Source organism: Aquarana catesbeiana, linkage group LG05 (genome assembly GCF_042186555.1).
Source record: "Aquarana catesbeiana isolate 2022-GZ linkage group LG05, ASM4218655v1, whole genome shotgun sequence".
Lineage (NCBI taxonomy): Eukaryota > Metazoa > Chordata > Amphibia > Anura > Ranidae > Aquarana > Aquarana catesbeiana.
The window spans coordinates 349,743,069-349,762,521 of NC_133328.1; positions in this window are offsets into that span (position 1 = coordinate 349,743,069).

Consider the following 19,453-nt stretch of genomic DNA (forward strand, 5'->3'; position numbering starts at 1 on the left):
CCTCCTTTTATTATTATATACGGTTTACTACCAGTAAGCTAAGCTGGGGGGATTCTGATTGGCCAACAAAACACCTTTGATCTCAACATGAAAAGACTTCATATCTAATTACTGTAAATAGCAATTAAAGTCACTGTGATGGAACGTCCCACACTCCGCTTGAGTGCTTCCATCAGTATACCGCTCCCTAAGTCCTGGAACATGAGTCCAATGGATCTGACTGTAGGAACCCCCAAGAACCAGACAACACCAGTCTTGGAATAGCTTTTTATTTGAGATCTCACACAAATATATACAGCAGGATGACTAAAACCTAACCTGATTAACATAAGCTAATTATCTAATCCTTTAGACAGCCTAGGTGACTAAGAGACATAACCTTTAGGCAGACTTGTGGTCACCGAGCTTCACACAGTAGCAGAGTTAATTAACACAAACAACAATGGGTGAAAAGACTCTAAGAGCCCACACTAGCCTTATTTACAATAACACATTATAGCAGACAACAGCCAGGTAGCTGAAGTTGATGACATTAGCATCTAACAGTATGAGTCCCAACGGTATGAATCAGTCACTATTCTAACATGGCGTATAAAGGGTTCCCAGAGTCTGTGTGTCTTGGGGGGAATTCAAAGTAACACCAACTCCAGGGTGCCCAGGCATACAGCTCACAGAGAGCACCATTCCCCCAAATGTCAGGGCCCATAATCGGTGGGCAAGAGGCTTGCATTCAGTCCCCTCCAAAAGCCTCTGTCCTGGCTAGGTCACCATAGTGTTTACCAGGTAAACAAGTCACCCTTTCATCAGCTCTGATGAATACCCCCTTGAGTCTAATTACCATTATTAAATACTTCTTGTATGGTCAAATCACATTCTTTATCATCCCTAAATATGTAAACAATGCACCCTTTGAAATGGCTAATTAGATAAGCAGGTTATTCCCCAAATACCATGGTGACCTTGCATGAAATGAACATAGCAAAGAGTCCTTTTTATTATTTTCAATTTAAAATTGACTTGTCACTGGCCTGTTCAAGAATATATGTATGCGGATATACTGCATATGCTGTGTGTATATATTTGTATATGTATATATATATGTATATATATATAGAATGCATTAAGATAAAAAAAAAAAACATCCTTCCTTTACAACCACTTTAATGTGGTATTAAACACAAAACCAAAAATGTATTAAATTGCAGCTTACCAATCATTAGATGTTGTGGTTGCATTAGTTTTCTTTTCTTTGGCTTTTTTATGTCTGTTTTCGCCTGGTAATCTGGCCAGTAACACACCTCCTGTATTAGTGAGACACAACTCAGGATGATCAGAGCTATGATGTAATCGGTATTGCTGAAACTTGGCTTCATTCCTCACATGACTGGGCTATTAATATTCCTGGCTATGCACTCTTTCGGGGAGACAGGGTAAAAGGGAAATGTGGCAGGGTCTGTCTCTATGTGAGAAGTGATCTCAAAGTGAGTATAAAAGAGGACCTGGTTGATGGAGAGTTGGGTGAGTCTGAAGCATTATGGGTGGAACTGCATATAGATGTGCATAGTTCAAAGTTAATCATTGGAGTTTGTTATAGACCGCCCAAAGTTAATGAGGAGGTGGACACTCAGCTCCGTGGACAGATGGAAAGGGCTGAAAGGGCTGGGACAGTGATAATAATGGGGGATTTTAACTATCTAGAAATTGACTGGAGTAATGGCACTGCTGGGACAGTTAAAGGGCAAAAATGTATAAATCTAATACAGGACAATTTTATGGTCCAGTTTATTGAGGCCCCAACTAGGAATGATGCTCTGTTGGACTTGGTAATCTCAAACCATGCAGAGCTTATTGCTAATGTTCATATAAAGGAACATCTTGGTAGCAGCGACCATAACATGATTTCATTTGATGTTAGCTGTAAGCAAAAAACACATACGGGAAAGATAAAAACACTTAGCTTCAAGAGAGCAAATTTTCCAAGGATGAGGGCTGCTCTCCAGGACTTGGACTGGGAGGGAATATTGGCATCAAAGGGCACAGAACAGAAATGGGAATTCTTCAAAGTGACTGTTTGTGAACTCATTGCAAAGTATATTCCCATGGGCAATAAGTTTAAGTTTAAGGCTAAAAATAAAACCTATGTGGCTCACGGCCAAAGTAAAAAAGCTATAAACAATAAGAAAAGAGCTTTTAAAAAATATTAAAAAAGGGAACACTAGTGTCGTTTAAATGTTACGAAGAATATAACAGAATATGTAAAAAGGAAATCAAGGACGCAAAAGCTCAAAATGAACAACAGATTGCAAAAGATAGTAGGGCAAATCCCCAAAAATTCTTCAAATATATTAATAGTAAAAAGGTCAGGTCTGAGCATGTAGGCCCTTTACAACATAATCTAGAGTGGGTGACTGCAGACAAAGAGAAGGCAAATTTATTAAATACTTTCTTCAGCTCTGTGTATACAAAGGAGCATGGGGGAGCTCATGTCCATAATGGGGGTGATAGTTACACAGCCCCAAATGATCCACAATGGCTCAAAAGAGATATGGTCCAGAAATATTTAGACAGAATAAAGATGGATAAAGCACCTGGGCTAGATGGCATCTACCCACAGATCCTAAAAGGATTGAGCTCTGTAATTTCAAAGCCATTGTATCTCATTTTTAGGGACTCATTAATGACAGGAATGGTACCACTGGATTGGTGTAGGGCCAATGTGGTGCCTATATTTAAAAAGGGAAAAAGTCTTTACCAAGTAACTATAAACCTGTTAGTTTAACTTCTATAGTCAGGGAGATACTGGGGAGTTTAATAAAATACTACATAGATGAGTTCTTTTTGGGAAAAAAATATGTTAAGCAACAGACAGCATGGATTCATGAAATACAGAAGTTGTCAAACAAACCTGATATCTTTTTATGAGGGGGTAAGTAAAACCTTGGACAGAGGGGTGGCGGTGGACGTAGTATACTTGGATTTTGCAAAAGCGGTTGACACAGTTCCCCACACATGGCTCATGTGTAAGGTAAAGTCTACAGGCTTGGAAATATCAGTTTGTAAATGGATAGAAAACTGTCTAAGAGTAGTGGTTAACAATTCTTACTCTAAATGGTCTAGGGTTATCAGTGGTGTACCCCAAGGTTCAGTGCTGGAACCTTTACTTTTTAATATCTTTATAAATGATATTGGGTGTGGGATTAAAAGTAACATTTCTGTCTGATGGCACTAAGCTATGCAGTGGAATAACATCCTTACAGGATGTCTCCAATTTACAAGCCAACCTCAATGCACTGTTTAATTGGGTGACTATGTGGCAGATGAGGTTTAATGTTGATAAATGTAAAGTTATGCACTTGGGGGCTAAGAATATGTATGCATCATACATACTAGGGGGGTACAACTGGGGGAATCAATGGCGGAGAAGGATCTGGGGGTTTTGGTAGATCATAAGCTTAATAATAGTATGCAATGCCAAGCTGCAGTTTCTAAAGCGAGCAAAGTCCATTCTTGTATTAAGAGAGGTATGGACTCCAGAGAGAGAGATATAATTTTGCCCCTGCACAAATCATTAGTAAGAAATCATCTGGAATATGCAGTTCAGTTTTTGAGCACCAGTTCTCAAAAAGGATATTGGGGAACTAGAGCAAGTACAGAGAAGGACAACCAAATTGAAAAGAGGCATGGAGGAGCTCAGCTATGAGGAAAGGTTAGAGGAACTAAATGTATTCACTCTTGAAAAGAGGAGATTAAGGGGGATATGATCACCATGTATAAATATATAAGGGGTCCATATAGTGAACTTGGTGTTGAGTTATTCACTTTACGGTCAACACTGAGGACAAGGGGGCATTCTTTACGTCTAGAGGAAAAGAGATTTCATCTTCAAATACGGAAAGGGTTCTTCACAGTAAGAGCTGTGAACATGTGGAATAGACTCCCGCCAGAGGTGGTTCTGGCCAGCACAGTAGATTGCTTTAAGAAAGGCCTGGATTATTTCCTAAATGTACATAATATAACTGGATACTAACAATTATAGGTAAAGTTGTTCCAGGGAAAATCCAATTGTCTCTCTGGGATCAGGTAGGAATTTTTTCCCCTGCTGTAGCAAATTGGATCCTGCTTTTTTGGGGTTTTTTTTCGCCTTCCTCTGGATCAACTGTGGGTATAGGTTTGGGTATATGGGATTGCATGATATTTTTTATTTTATTTATTTATTTATTTATTTATTTATTTATTATGGTTGAACTAGATGGACTGTAACTATGTAAGGATTAGGGATGAGCTTCGAGTTCGAGTCAAACTCATGTTTGACTCGAACATCGGCTGTTCACCAGTTCGCCGAACAGCGAACAATTTGGGATGTTCGCGGCAAATTCGAATGCCGTGGAACACCCTTTAAAAGTATATGGGAGAAATCAAAAGTGCTAATTTTAAAGGCTTATATTCATGGTATTGTCATAAAAAGTGTTTGGGGACCTGGGTCCTGCCCCAGGGGACATGGATCAATGCAAAAAAAAGTTTTAAAAATGGGCGTTTTTTCGGGAGCAGTGATTTTAATAATGCTTAAAGTGAAACAATGAAAGTGTAATATCCCTTTAAATTTCATACCTGGGGGGTGTCTATAGTATGCCTGTAAAGGGGCGCATATTTACCGTGTTTAGAACAGTCTGACAGCAAAATGACATTTGAAAGGAAAAAAGTCATTTAAACTACTCGCGGCTATTAATGCTTTGCCGGTCCGACAATACACATAAAAGTTCATTGATAAAAACGGCATGGGAATTGCCCACAGGGGAACCCCAAACCAAAATTTAAAAAAAAATGATGTGGGGGTCCCCCTAAATTCCATACCAGGCCCTTTAGGTCTGGTATGGATATTAAGGGTAACCCCGGCCAAAATTTTTTTTAAAAATGGCGTGGGGTCCCCTCAAAATCTATACCAGACCCTTCAGGAACAAGGGGACCCCCAGATCCTGGCCCTCCCCCCTGTGTGAAATGGTAAGGGGGTACAAAAGTATCCCTACCATTTCACTAAAAAAGTGTCAAAAATGTTAAAAATGACAAGAGTGACCCAGCGGGAGGGGGCCCCGCCCCCTCTGACATCACGGGGAATGCCACAGGGAAGTCCCGTCAAGTTCCCGTGCCACAGAGGGGGACGGGGTCATCGGGTGGCCCCATCCCCCCGTTATTTAAGAGCCATCAGAAGAGGAGAAGCGTCACACAGTGGGAGCCTCCTCCATGCCATCATGGATGCAGAGCGGCCAGAAAACAAGATGAAGAGAAGAAGATGAAGAGAAGAAGATGAAGAGAGAAGCGTCACACAGCGGGAGCCTCCCTCCATGCCATCATGGATGCGGAGCGGCCCAAGGAGAAGAAGGGAAGAAGACGCCGACGCCACGGAGGAAGATGCCGGACGAGAACACCGGAGGAAGAACCAGAAGACCCAGAAGAAGAAGAAGATGGAGGAAGAAACCGAAGGAAGATAGAAAATAGAAGAAAGAAGAAAGAAGAAAGAAGATAGAAGAAAGAAGAAGCATTTAAATAAAGGACTCCAAGGATATATATAATATTATTGCGCCAACTCTATGGAACTAGCAGCCAACATAAACAATAGACAGATTGTGAAAATTAAACTAGTATAACAATGTTTCGCTTAAACGATTATTGTTCATTGTCAGGCAAAAGATTCACCAGAGTGTGTGTCTGGAGATCTAATTAGAATAACAACGTTTTACTGAAAAAAACCCAAACCCAGTGGGTATATAAGAATGTAAGTTCAAACTGTGGTGCTAAACACCTGAGACTAGTGTTTCTTATTATTAAAACCTGTAAAGACTAAACGTGATAGCTTTCTCAAAATGTGAATAGAATAAACCTATATACTCCCCACCGGAGTGTACAGGAAAAACATTAATTTGATGTTCATAAATGCATAAATATCTAAAAAAAGTGAAACAAACAAAAAAATCTCAATATGAGTGGTCCTTGTACGTGGCAAGTGGTAGAAGGTAAGAAATCCAACCTAATGTACGTTAGCATATGTGTCAACACACCATAAGTAATAAATCTGTGTTTACCAAAACAAGATAAAATAAAGTACATAAATCAGATGTTGAAAATATTTAAGAAAAGAGGAGCCAGTTCCAATATTTCCCCATGTATTGAGGTTTCCTTGCTCTATAGAGGCCGGAGTGAACCTTAGGGTAGTATGACTCTGGGATGTCTGGTGGATATGTATAAGGAATAAAATACCCTTACCAAAGGAGGTGGACTCACTAGCCACAGGCTGTGAGTCAGATAGGCTTGTCTCAAAGATCATCCAAGGGACAGCTGCTCAGAAAAGATAGAAGTGGAACCCGGTCTTGGTCTGGCGGGGCGTAACAGCAACTACTCACCAGCCGTCCAGATCATCATCTTATACTCTGGAAATCCCGCCAGTTCAGGTGGGTAAACGCTGGTATATACCCTTTGAGTTGATCAATAAGATGTGCATCCCTCAGGGAGAAAAAATGAAAAAGTCCTCCACATAGTGTGAATCCGCTTCATCCAAAATATAATGAAGTAAAAAATAACATTCAGGTACTGACATCAACAGGACCAAGATAAAAACAGACTGTATAAAAAGCGCTTAAAAAGTGGCTCAGCAGGCATATCAGATCCGACGCGTTTCGTCCTCGGGGACTTCACCCCAGTTGTATATAGGTTTATTCTATTCACATTTTGAGAAAGCTATCACGTTTAGTCTTTACAGGTTTTAATAATAAGAAACACTAGTCACAGGTGTTTAGCACCACAGTTTGAACTTACATTCTTATATACCCACTGGGTTTGGGTTTTTTTCAGTAAAATGTTGTTATTCTAATTAGATCTCCAGACACACACCCTGGTGAATCTTTTGCCTGACAACAAACAATAATCGTTTAAGCGCCACATTGTTATACTATCTTAAATAAAGGAATTGTCAAAAACTGTCTCTTGTCATTTTTAACATTTTTGACACTTTTTTTGTGAAATGGTAGGGATACTTTTGTACCCCCTTACCATTTCACACCGGGGGGGGGGCCGGGATCTGGGGGTCCCCTTGTTAAAGGGGGCTTCCAGATTCCGATAAGCCCCCCGCCCACAGACCCCCACAACCACGGGCCAAGGGTTGTGGGGATGAGGCCCTTGTCCTCATCAACATGGGGACAAGGTGTTTTGGGGGCTACCCCAAAGCACCCTCCCAATGTTGAGGGCATGTGGCTTGGTACGGTTCAGGGGGGGCGCTCTCTCATCCCCCCCTCTTTTCCTGAGGCCTGCCAGGTTGCATGCTCGCATAAGGGTCTGGTATGGATTTTTAGGGGGACCCCACGCCATTTTTTTTATTTTGGCGCGGAGTTCCCCTTAAAATCCATACCAGACCTGAAGGGTCTGGTATAGATTTTGAGGGGGACCCCACAATATTTTTTTTTTTTAATTTTGGCCGGGGTTCCCCTTAATATCCATACCAGACCTGAAGGACCTGGTATGGAATTTAGGGGGACCCCCCACGTCATTTTTTTTTAAATTTCGGTTCGGGGTTCCCCTGTGGGGAATTACCATGCCGTTTTTATCAATGAACTTTTATGTGTATTGTCGGACCGGCAATTCATTAATAGCCGCAAGTAGTTTTAAATGGTCCCGAAACACTTTTTATGACAATAACTTGCATATAAGCCTTTAAAATTAGCACTTTTGAGTATTCATGTTCGTGTCCCATAGACTTTAATGGTGTTCACGTGTTCGAACAAATTTTTTGCCTGTTCGCAAGTTCTGGTGCGAACCGAACAGGGGGGTGTTCGGCTCATCCCTTGTAAGGATCGTATATAAAAAATGCCTCACCCATCTTCCGTTCAGATGAAATTCATAGGGCAAATTACGTTATCAAGCCCACCAGGGCACTGGATGTTGCGTTTATGATATGCTGACTTGTTTTAATGATATGTGAGTACATACCATAGTTTGCAATAAATATGTGCTTCTAATACTAAAGCTGTGGCCAAAAGTTTTGAGAATGACACAAATATAAACTTTCACAAAGTCTGCTGCTTCAGTTTTTATGATGGCAATTTGCATATACTCCAGAATTATATGAAGAGTGATCAGATGAATTGCAATTGATTGCAAAGTCCCTCTTTGCCATGAAAATTAACTTAATCCCATACAAAACATTTCCACTGCGTTTGTGAGGAAGGCTTCAGGGTGCCCAAAAAAGTCCAGCATGTACCAGGACCATCTCCTACAGATGATTCAGCTGCGGGATTGGCACCACCAGTGCAAAGCTTGCTCAGGAATGGCAGTAGGCAGATGTGAGTGCATCTGCACTCACAGTGAGACGAAGACTTTTGGAGGATGGCCTGGTGTCAAGAAGGGCGGCAAAGAAGCCATTTCTCTCCAGGAAAAAAAAACAGGGACAGACTGATATTCTGCAAAAGGTACAGGAATTGGACTGCTGCGGACTGGGGTAAAGTAATTTTCTCTGATGAATCCCCTTTCTGATTGTTTGAGGCATCCGGGAAAAAACCTTGTTCGGAGAAGAAAAGGTGAGCTCTACCATCAGTCCTATGTCATGCCAACACTATAGCACCCTGAGACTACTCATGTATGGGGTTGCTTCTCAACCAAGGGAGTGGGCTCACTCACAATTTTGCCTAAGAACACAGCCATGAATAAAGATTGGTACAAAAACATCCTCCGAGTGCAACTTCTCCCAAACACCAAAGAACAGTTTGGTGACGAACAATGCCTTTTCCAGCATGATGGAGCACCTTGCTATAAGGCAACTAAGTGGCTTGGTGAACAAAACATAGAAATGTTGGGTTGATGGGCAGGAGATTCCCCAGACCTTACCCCATTAAGAATTTGTGGTCAATCCTTAACTACTTGCCTACCAGGCACTTACACCCCCTTCCTGCCCAAACCATTTTTCAGCTTTCAGAGCTGTCGCACTTTGAATGACAATTACGTGATCGTGCTACACTTTACCCAAACACATTTATTATAATTTTCTTCACACAAATAGAGCTTTCTTTTGGTGGTATTTAATCACTGCTGGGTTTTTTATTTTTTACAAAAAAAGACCAATTTTTTTTTTTTAAGAAAATGTTTTTTACTTTTTTCTGTCAGTAAATTTTGTAACTAAGTAATTTTGTCTCCTTCACTGGAATGCGCTGATGAGGCGGCACTGATGGGCATGATAGGCTGAACTGGTGGGCATTGATGAGGTGGCACTTATGGGCACTGATGAGGCGGCACTTATGGGCACTGATGAGGAGGCACTAATATGCCACACTTATGGGTACTAATAGGTGGCACTGATATGTGGCACTGATGAGCACTGATAGGCGGGACTGATGGGCACTGTTAGAAGGCACTGATGGGCACTAATAGGCGGCACTGGTGGGCACTGATAGGTGGCACTGGTGAGCACTGATAGGCAGCATGGATAGGCGGCATCGATAGGCGGTACTGATTGGCACTGATGGGTGACACTGATGGGCATTGATCAACAGCAGTGATGGGCATTGATGGGTAGCAATGATAGGCGGCACTGATTGCCAGCACTGACTGGCATCGCTAATAGGCACTGATTGGTGGCACTTGTGGGCACTGATTTCTGCCACTGGTGGGCACTGATTGCTGGCATTGGTGGGCACAGATGGGCACTGTATGGTGACACTGTTTTCCTATACTGTAATCAGGGCACTGATGATCAGTGCCCTGATTACATTCCTACATGTCCCCCTGCGTGGAGATGCCGCTAATCAGCTCTCCTCGCCACACACTCTGTCAGAGTGAGGCAAGGAACGCAGATTACTGTCACTTCCTTGTTTACCGTGACTGGCTGTGATTGGACACAGCTGATCACATGGCGTCCGCGGCTCTTTACAGATCAGGGTTGCGCAGTGTCCTAGCAACATGGTGTGGCCGCGATCGCCATGCTATGCACCCCCGCGGACGCACAAGAGTGGCCATTCTGGGACGGCGTCATGTGACGGCGTCCCAGAATGAGAGCTGCACCACCCCGCCATCATTTGTCGATGGGCAGGTGGCAACCAGTTAAGAGGCGGGTGAACAAAAAAATCCCCCACAAATTCTGACAAACTCCAAGCATTGATTATGCAAGAATAGACTGTCATCTGTCAGGATATGGCCAGAAGTTGATTGACAGTATGCCAGGGCAAATTGCAGAGATCTTTAAAAGAAGTGTCAACATTGCAAATATTGACTATTTTCATAAACTTAATGTAATTGTCAATTAAAGCCTTTGACACTTATGAAATGCTGCTAATTATACTTCAGTATACCATAGTAACATCTGACAAAAAAATTTAAAAACGAACCTGCAAACTTTGTGAAAATTAATATTTGTGTCATTCTCAAAACTTTTGGCCATGGATGTACACCATGAGTGATTTCCCTTCCTCTTTCATGTAATATTTGCCCTATGCTTAATTGATGAATTGCTCTGATATGATCTGCTGTGGCGTGGTGGTTAAAGTGGCTGGCTGTGGGAATACCCATAATTAAGCTCCGGGTGGTGCAAACATGTTGGGGGGTGACCTGGTTGGAGCCCTGACCGAGATTTCCACATACTCTTTTACAGAGGACTTGCACAATGTGCGACTTATGGGATACTTTTTCTGGTACATGGTGATGTCCGAAGCTGAGATGAGCTCCTAGAAGGAGGCAATGGATGAGGACCCTTTAAGGCACAGGTGTCAAACACAAGGCCTGTGGGCCGAATCTGACCCTCCAGGCCATTTCATGTGGCCCTCACACCTCTTCTGCAACTGCAGGAGAGCTCCAGCCCTCCTCTGGTCCTCCTCCAGACCCCTACTTTCTGCTTTCAAGCAATGCATCCAGCTTCTTCCCAGCAGCAGCATGTGGAAAGGAGGTGCACTGTGATGTTAGGGAGAGTAGGGGACTCAACTTTTGATGGTGGGGTGGCTCTTGACATCTAATGTAAGGGGAGGGGATGTGCTGGACATCTAATCTTACAGATACAACCAGCTCTTCTGAGGACAATCATAATGCTGATGCGGCCCACGATGAAATTGAATTTGACACCCCTGCTTTAAGGAGTCTGAGCAGCACATATACTTTCTACATGGTTCACAATAGTGGTTCAGCTACCATCCATCTTGTCTTGAGATCTTTCCTTACAAGCATTGTTAGACCTTCTATACTTTAAGGTCTAACTTTCTGATAAGCAGCTTTTAGTGCCACTGGTGACTTGGTGCACAAAGGTGATTTGGAAGAGGAATTCATTATATATATATATATATATATATATATTTTTTTTTTTATTATTTATTTATTCACTTCTTGACATGCATTTTACAGTATATGAATAGTTATATATTTAGTATGTTTGATAGCATAACATGGATTTTTTATTTGTATGTGCTCTAATATCTGGTGTGTAGGTATTGGTGATTGCTGCTTTTAGTCTTGAATTGTTTCTTTGTTTCTGACACTTTTAAGCGTAAGATTCCTGTTGGTATTATTGTGACAGGATAGTTTGAAGAGGTAGAGAATTCCTACAATATCTGTGCAAAATGTAAACTTCTAGAGTTTTGCAAATACTGTATGTTAACTGCTTTTACATGGGTTAATAAATAATCATGACATTTTTTTTAAGAGGTCCTAACTTTTTGTTGTGGTATCTAAGAATCTGGGACCACCTTTTGGGGTTTTATATATGTATATTGATCATGCAATTTCAGATGTGGCACTCTTTACCACTATGTAGCACTACATACTGCCCAGGAAGCCAAGAGACTCAAACTTTGTTATAAGCTCTTGAACTGCTACTTGGATTGTGTTTTTTTTTACTCCTAACCCCCTGCATGTACCTCAGACAGCTGTCTTAGGGGGAAATGAATTTAAATGGCTCCTGAGTGTTATTGGAAGCTTCTTCCTACTATCTGCAACCTGTTCTTTGCCCCATCATTAGGCTCATTATTTTACATTTTTTCGCTAAAAGAAATAAAAAACAGACAGCAATAAATATAAAAAAATAAAGCAACAATACATAAACGCATACTATTAAAGTATATGTAAACCCTCCAAAAAAAAAACAACCCTTTCAGTTTAACCACTTTTGGATTCGGCACTGCATTACTTTAACTGACAATTGCGCAGTCATGTGATGCTCTACCCAAAAAAAGTATGCCACCCCCCCCACCCCCATGAATAGTGCTTTCTTCCGGTGGTAATTGATCCAATCTGTGTTTTTTGGTAATGAAGTAATGAAGGCGATCTGTGACTTATAGCAGGACTGCGATATTGTGGCAAGCATTCTGACACTAACTGACACTTTTGACACTTTTTGGGGACCAGTGACACTAATACAGTGATCAGTGCTAAAAAATATGCACTGTCATTGTACTAATGACACTAGCTGGGTAGGGGTTAACACAAGTGACTTTTAAAGTGTTAACTGTGTGTCTCAGCAGTGTTTAACAATACTGTAGGAGGTGCTTTTACTGGGGTAAGATATTCAATGTATTCCCTGCTTTGCAGGGACACAAATTGCATCTCTTCCCCCCGTCAGACCGCTGCTCTGCCTCTCTGCTCAATGATCAGCGGGTGCCAGGGGACATCGAGTCCACAGTACACGGTGCTCGGCTCCCGCTGTGTGTGATCACAGTGAAAGCGAGCCATCGGCAGGTGCACATGCGCGCCCCCTACCAAGAAGATCCAGATCATGTATACAGTATCTCACAAAAGTGAGTGCACCCCTCACATTTTTGTAAATATTTTATTATATCGTTTCATGTGACAATACTGAAGAAATAACACTTTGCTATGTAATGTAAATGTACAATGTAAAGTAGTGAGTGTACAGCTTGTATAACAGTGTAAATTTGCTGTTCCCTCAAAATAACTCAACACACAGCCATTAATGTCTAAATTGCTGGCAACAAAAGTGAGTACACCCCTAAGTGAAAATGTCCAAATTGGGCCCAAAGTGTCAATATTTTGTGTGGCCACCATTACTTTCCAGCACTGCCTTAACCCTCTTGGGCATGGAGTTCACTGCCATCCTCTCCCATTCCTCCATGACGACATCATGAAGCTGGTGGATTTTAGAGACCTTGTGCTCTTCCACCCTCCATTAGAGGATGCCCTACAGATGCTCAATAGGGTTTAGGTCTGGAGACATGCTTGGCCAGTTCATCACCTTTACCCTTAGCTTCTTTAGCAAGGCAGTGGACGTCTTGGAAGTGTGTTTGGGGTCCTTATCAGGTTGGAATACTGCCCTGCGGTCCAGTCTCTGAAGGGAGGGGATCATGCTCGGCTTCAGTATGTCACAGTACATGTTGGCATTCATGGTTCCCTCAATGAACTGTAGCTCCCCAGTGCCGGTAGCACTCATGCAGCCCTAGATCATGACACTCCCACCACAATGCTTGACTGTAGGCAAGACACACTTGTCTTTGTACTCCTCCCCTGGTTGCCACCACACACGCTTGACACCATCTGAACTAAATAAGTTTATCTTGGTCTCATCAAACCACAGGACATGGTTCCAGTAATCCATCTCCTTAGTCTGCTTGTCTTCAGCAAACTGTTTGCTGGCTTTCTTGTGCATCATCTTTAGAAGAAGCTTTCTTCTGGGACGACAGCCATGCAGACCAATTTGATGCAGTGTGCAACGTATGGTCTAAGCACTGACAGGCTGACCCTCCACCCCTTCAACTTCTGCAGCAATGCTGGCAGCACTCATATGTCTATTTCCCCAAGACAACCTCTGGATATGACTCTGAGCACGTGCACTCACCTTCTTTGGTCAACCACAGCAAGGCTTGTTCTGAGTAGAACCTGTCCTGTTAAACCACTGTATGGTCTTGGCCACCATGCTGCAGCTCAGTTTCAGGGTCTTGGCAATCTTCTTATAGCCATCTTTATGTAGAGCAACAATTCTTTGTTTCAGATCCTCAGAGAGTTCTTTGCCATGAGGTGCCATGTTAAACTTCCAGTGACCAGTATGAGAGAGTGAGAGCGATACCACCAAATTTAACACACCTGCTCCCCATTCACACCTGAGACCTTGTAACACTAACGAGTCACATGACACCGGGCAGGGAAAATGACTAATTGGGGTGTACTGACTTTTGTTGCCAATGGTTTAGACATTAATGGTTGTGTGTTGAGTTATTTTGAGGGGACAGCAAATTTACACTGTTATACAAGCTGTACACTCACTACTTTACATTGTAGCAAAGTGTCATTTCTTCAGTGTTGTCACATGAAAAGATAATAAAATATTTACAAAAATGTGAGGGGTGTACTCACTTATGTGAGATACTGTATATACGTGATCCAGCGCAGAGGTGCCGCCTTGTAGCAGTAAAACTGCTATAGGGCGAACCTTAAGTGGATAAAATAGAAAGGCAAGGCAAAACATATAATATGTATACATCTAGGAAAACATTATACATGCCTTTTCCCCCCTTTTTTTAAGCAATCACATAATCCCTGTTCTCAGCTGCATAAGAAGTTCAGGGAGGAGAAACAGCAGCACATTGGTCTCCCCAGTGAATGGCTGTGCTGATCATCTAGAGAATTGACAACACTGTTCTCTCATGCCTAGCATGGTCAGTTTTTAATGAGACAGCATATGGACTGGGAGGAACACCAGGGATTTCACACAAAGGAAGCAATGCAAAGAGAGCAGATACTTTTTTTATATAATCACATGGTTATATATAATTTTAATACACAAGACTGAAACAAAAGTGCATGTAAAGACTTCTTAATGGAATAAACGTAAATACTCTAAATCAACAGCTCAAAAAAGAAAACATTCCATTCACTATAAAGTGTTCATTGTAGTGCATTAGGGCACATAAGAATTAGGAGGAACCTGCGCTAAAAAGCAAAAAGGTGAAAAAAAAATGGAACTGCAGCTGCATAAAATACCACAAATATCAATGAGGTGTAAATAAAAAAAATAAAATAAAAAATTAAGTGCGCTTGCATTCAGTGACATAAATCGATATTTCAACAATCAAGTGACAGATAATTGAATAAAATATAACTGACTAGGCTATTATGTAAGTCAATATAAGGTGAGTAGGTTAGTTACCAATGATTAGTAATAACGGATTCAGAAAGTGCTTACAGATAAAAAATTCAAATGTTAAATAAGATATACATAGAATAACTTAACACAAAAACGACCAATTCCATAATAGGCTAAAAATAGAAATAAAAATAAAAATGTCCAAGATCATAAATTGCTAGTGCATTGAAAAGTGCAAGTAATAGTAGAAATAAGTTCAGTCCATTCGTATAGAGTTCAATGAAGGCAAACCAATAGCATGAGGGAAGATCACATATCCACAGCTCATTAGACGCAGCCCATGTGAGTGGAAGAAAAAGGAAGGGAGTGTGAAAGGAGCTCCAAGCAACCGCTGAATCCAGAAGACATTAAAAATGGACCCTTACCGGAAACGGTGGACCTCCTTAATAGCAAGGTCATAAGCGCATGCAGATATGGCCCTCTGCAGGGACAGGTGGATGGCAGCGTCTGAATCAACCACTGTGTGCCGCGTTCCAACAGGAGGCAGTTTCGACACGTAAGCCTAGAGGGAGGCACTCGCTCACAGCTTCTCCTCAGATTTTCCCATCTCTCAGCTCCTCTCCTGTGATTGGCTGAGGACAGTCACCTCACAGTTCTCTCCCCGGGTATTGTGATCTCCGGAATGCTCCAAAATCCTCAGACTGATCTGCTCTCTACAGATACAGGGAACTCAAAGCAAAGAAGTTTATCCAGTGATATGATTTCATTGCTGGAGACGGCGTCCATCTTCTCCCATCTTCCTTCCGGGTTCACAGACTCCGGTAAAGCCTTGTGGAAGAATAAAGTCCCTCCAGTTGTAGTCTGTTCTTCAGCTAGCTTAATTATACTGGAGTGTACGGTGGTGCACGTATTTGTGATTCAACATAACAAAGGAAACAGTAACTGTAGAATATGGTGGGACTGATGATTTAGCTGCGAGCTATTCCCATTGGTAATTCTTTCTAAGAGTGAACAGTATAGTACTGACCTTGCAGTATGAGTAAAAAGGAAAGCAAGGCCCCAAGATCTGATTGCAAAAGGCTCAGATGCAGCTCATCCACATCCGTGGAAGTACAGGTCTCAGCAGCAGTCTGTATAGCAGGCAATCACTTTTCAATATCGCAGTCACTACTTGTATAGGCAGATGTCTTCTCACCCACTCTGTATCCCTGCTGTCTGTAGACTCTGTCTGTGTAGATGACACCTCCTCCCGGTGTGCTGGAAGGCAGATGGCTTCAAAACCTCTGAAGCGCAGGCTGGTCCTCCTGCTCGATTAGAAGGACTGCCCACAAGGATCCCCCTGGCAAGCGATCAGCTTTCTGCTGTATGCCGCAGGCTCTTCCAGCCCTGAGCACACACACAGACCTCCTCCTGTTGTGTTGAATGGCATCCAGAGAGGGCACATACCTTAAATTGGAGTTCCAGCTGTTTTTGTGTTTATTAACCACTTTCCATCCCAGCCATTGAAATATGACAGCTACAGGAACACTCTGTCCCTCCGGGCGGGCGTCATATGACATCCTCGGCTTCCTGGCGTTGTAGGGAGCCGATGCGCATGCCCGGCAGCCATGATGTCCACTTCACACCCGTGATTGCTCGTCACAGAGCAGGAATGTGGATCTGTGTGTGTAAACACACAGATCCACGTCCTGTCAAGGGAGAGGAGACTGATCTAGTATACAGGAACACTGATCAGTCTCCTTCCCTAGTCAGTTCCATCCCCCCACAGTTGGAATCACTCCCTAGGTAACGCATTTAACCCCTTGATCGCCCCCTAGTGTTAACCCCTTCCCTGCCAGTCACATTTACACAGTAATCAGTGCATATTTATAGCACTGATCGCTGTATAATTGTCAATGGTCCCAAAATAGTGTCAAAAATGTCCAATGTGTCCGCCGCAATGTCACACTCCAGATCGCCGCCATTACTAGTAAAAAAAAAAATAATAATAAAAATGCCATAATTCAATAACCTATTTTGTAGGCGCTATAACTTTTGCGCAATCCAATCAATATACACTTATTGCAATTTTTTTTACCAAAAATATGTAGAAGAATATCAGCCTAAACTGAGGAAAAAAATTGTTTATTTGTTTTTTTTTAAATTGGATATTTTTTATAGCAAAAAGTAAAAAATATTGTGTTTTTTCAAAATTGTCGGTCTTTTTTGTTTAAAGCACAAAAAATAAAAACCGCAGTGGTGATCAAATACCACCAAAAGAAAGCTCTATTCATAGGGAAAAAAATGATCAAAATTTAATTTGGGTACAACGTCGCACAGCCGCACAATTGTGATTCAGATTGCTACAGCGCTGAAAGCTGAAAATTGGCCTCGGCAGGAAGGGGGTGAAAATGCCCTGTATTGCAGTGGTTACAAGACAGCAGCTACAAAAAGTGTAGCTGTTGACATTTAATAAACACACACTCACCTGTCAAATGGCCCAGCGTTGTGACTGCTCAGACCCTCTGTTCTCTCCCTGTCATCTCTCTGGTATTGTCATTACAAGTATGGGCACCCGGCAGTGACAGATTGCAGCTTCACAGCCAGGTGCCCACTGCGCATGCGCGAATCACTCTGTGTCTCTTTAACTAAGCACCTACTCCCCACAAAAAAATGACATGCCAAATGTGGCATAGGAGGGGGGAGGAGTGCTTAAAGCGGAACTTCCCTTTTTGGCTGGAGCTCCACTTTAATGCTCAAAATCATTCTGTTCATCCATATTAAAGGCTATGTTCAGAACAATTATACATTTTTCTGCAAACATAAGGGTTTACTTTACACTCAGTTAACTTTTTCGACTTTCACTTTACATGACTTTTTCTCAAAGCCACTTTCAGGCACAACGGATGAAGTTTTCTAAGATACACTTTTCTTTTTCTCTCTTTAGCTGGCAGCATTTCAATAGTGCTTTAACTAAAAAAAAAAAAAACACATCATGGCATTAACGCACAGCTTAGACAGAGCAAAGCAGAGACAGCTGCATTTGTACCATAAGACCTGGCCAATATTTTTGTGGGCAAACTACTTAGGACATTAGTAATTGAAGCAACAATATACAATGGCTAAAGTTAACATTTTATCACATATACTGTATATGACAGGTAGAAACTTAGGGATAAAATATTGTGTTCACAGAAAAGTCAGCATTTTTTCTTTTCTCTGTGACAGCTTTAAGGGTTTTGTATATGGATGTAATGTATTTTTGAGGATTTTTCTGGCAGAGGCTTGCAGAAAGAGCCTGCATTATAAATGCAAGTAAGGTCTGTAAAATAGAAAAAAAACCTCCTGTGCTAAAAAATTAAAAAAATAAAAAAATCTAACTATCCTATTCAGGTTGGTATAATACTGCTGCTTGCACTTTGTGTTCCACATACACAGGTACTGAAATTAAATAGTTTTTAATTAATTAAGTCAGTACTGCTACATAAGGACAACGTTTACAGCTTGCTTCCAGGTTATGCCGTGTCATGTCATCAACTCTCCTCTACACCTTTTATCACTGATATTGGAAACTACTGGACACTGAGTGGATTAAAATTATATAAACATTGAACGATATGAATAATGGACACAGACACAGGATTTAAAAAGTTATGTTTTATTTACACATATGGAAAATGAGCTTTGACATGATTCATATGAAATAATTTTTTTAATTAAAGTTTGTTTATTGCATGTTTAAATACCACATATCATACATTTGATTTAATTGATATTGGGCAGCACTGAGTTGTATTTAATTTCAGTCACAGTCTGTAAAGTGCTTGTGTTTCCAATTATTGACTCATAAACGTCCATATGCATGAATATAGTAAACCAAAGAAGAGGGCCCCAGGGGGACTTTAAAGACAATAGCCAACCAGGTAGTACAAAGAGGTAAAGAATATATACAATCAAAAAATTGTATTCAGACACTATACAATAGTGATTACTATCACCAAAACATTAAGAACAAGAACATATCAACACAAACATATGTGGCAGCGTTAGTTTCCCAGATCTGCCCCATCACATTAGGCCCAAAATGAAGGTGTTATACAGGGATAGAAGATATCCCAGATGATGGGACAATGGGCCACAGAACAGTGGATGTCAGATGTAGCCACTCTGGTGCCAAATACTGCCCTCAAGGATTGCAGCAGGTAGCTCATTTGTTTTTACTCAGCAAGACGACACATCACAATAGGCATATCCACACATGACGACTCCTTGCGTGCGATCTTTGAGGGCAGAATAAATTATATTACATTTTGAAACATGTTGGGATTCTGTGTGAATGCTTCTTCAGCTTGGCCTCCCACTATATAAAACTGACTGTGTGTTCCAGACTATGAGCATTGCTATTTTGTGGTATCTATGTCT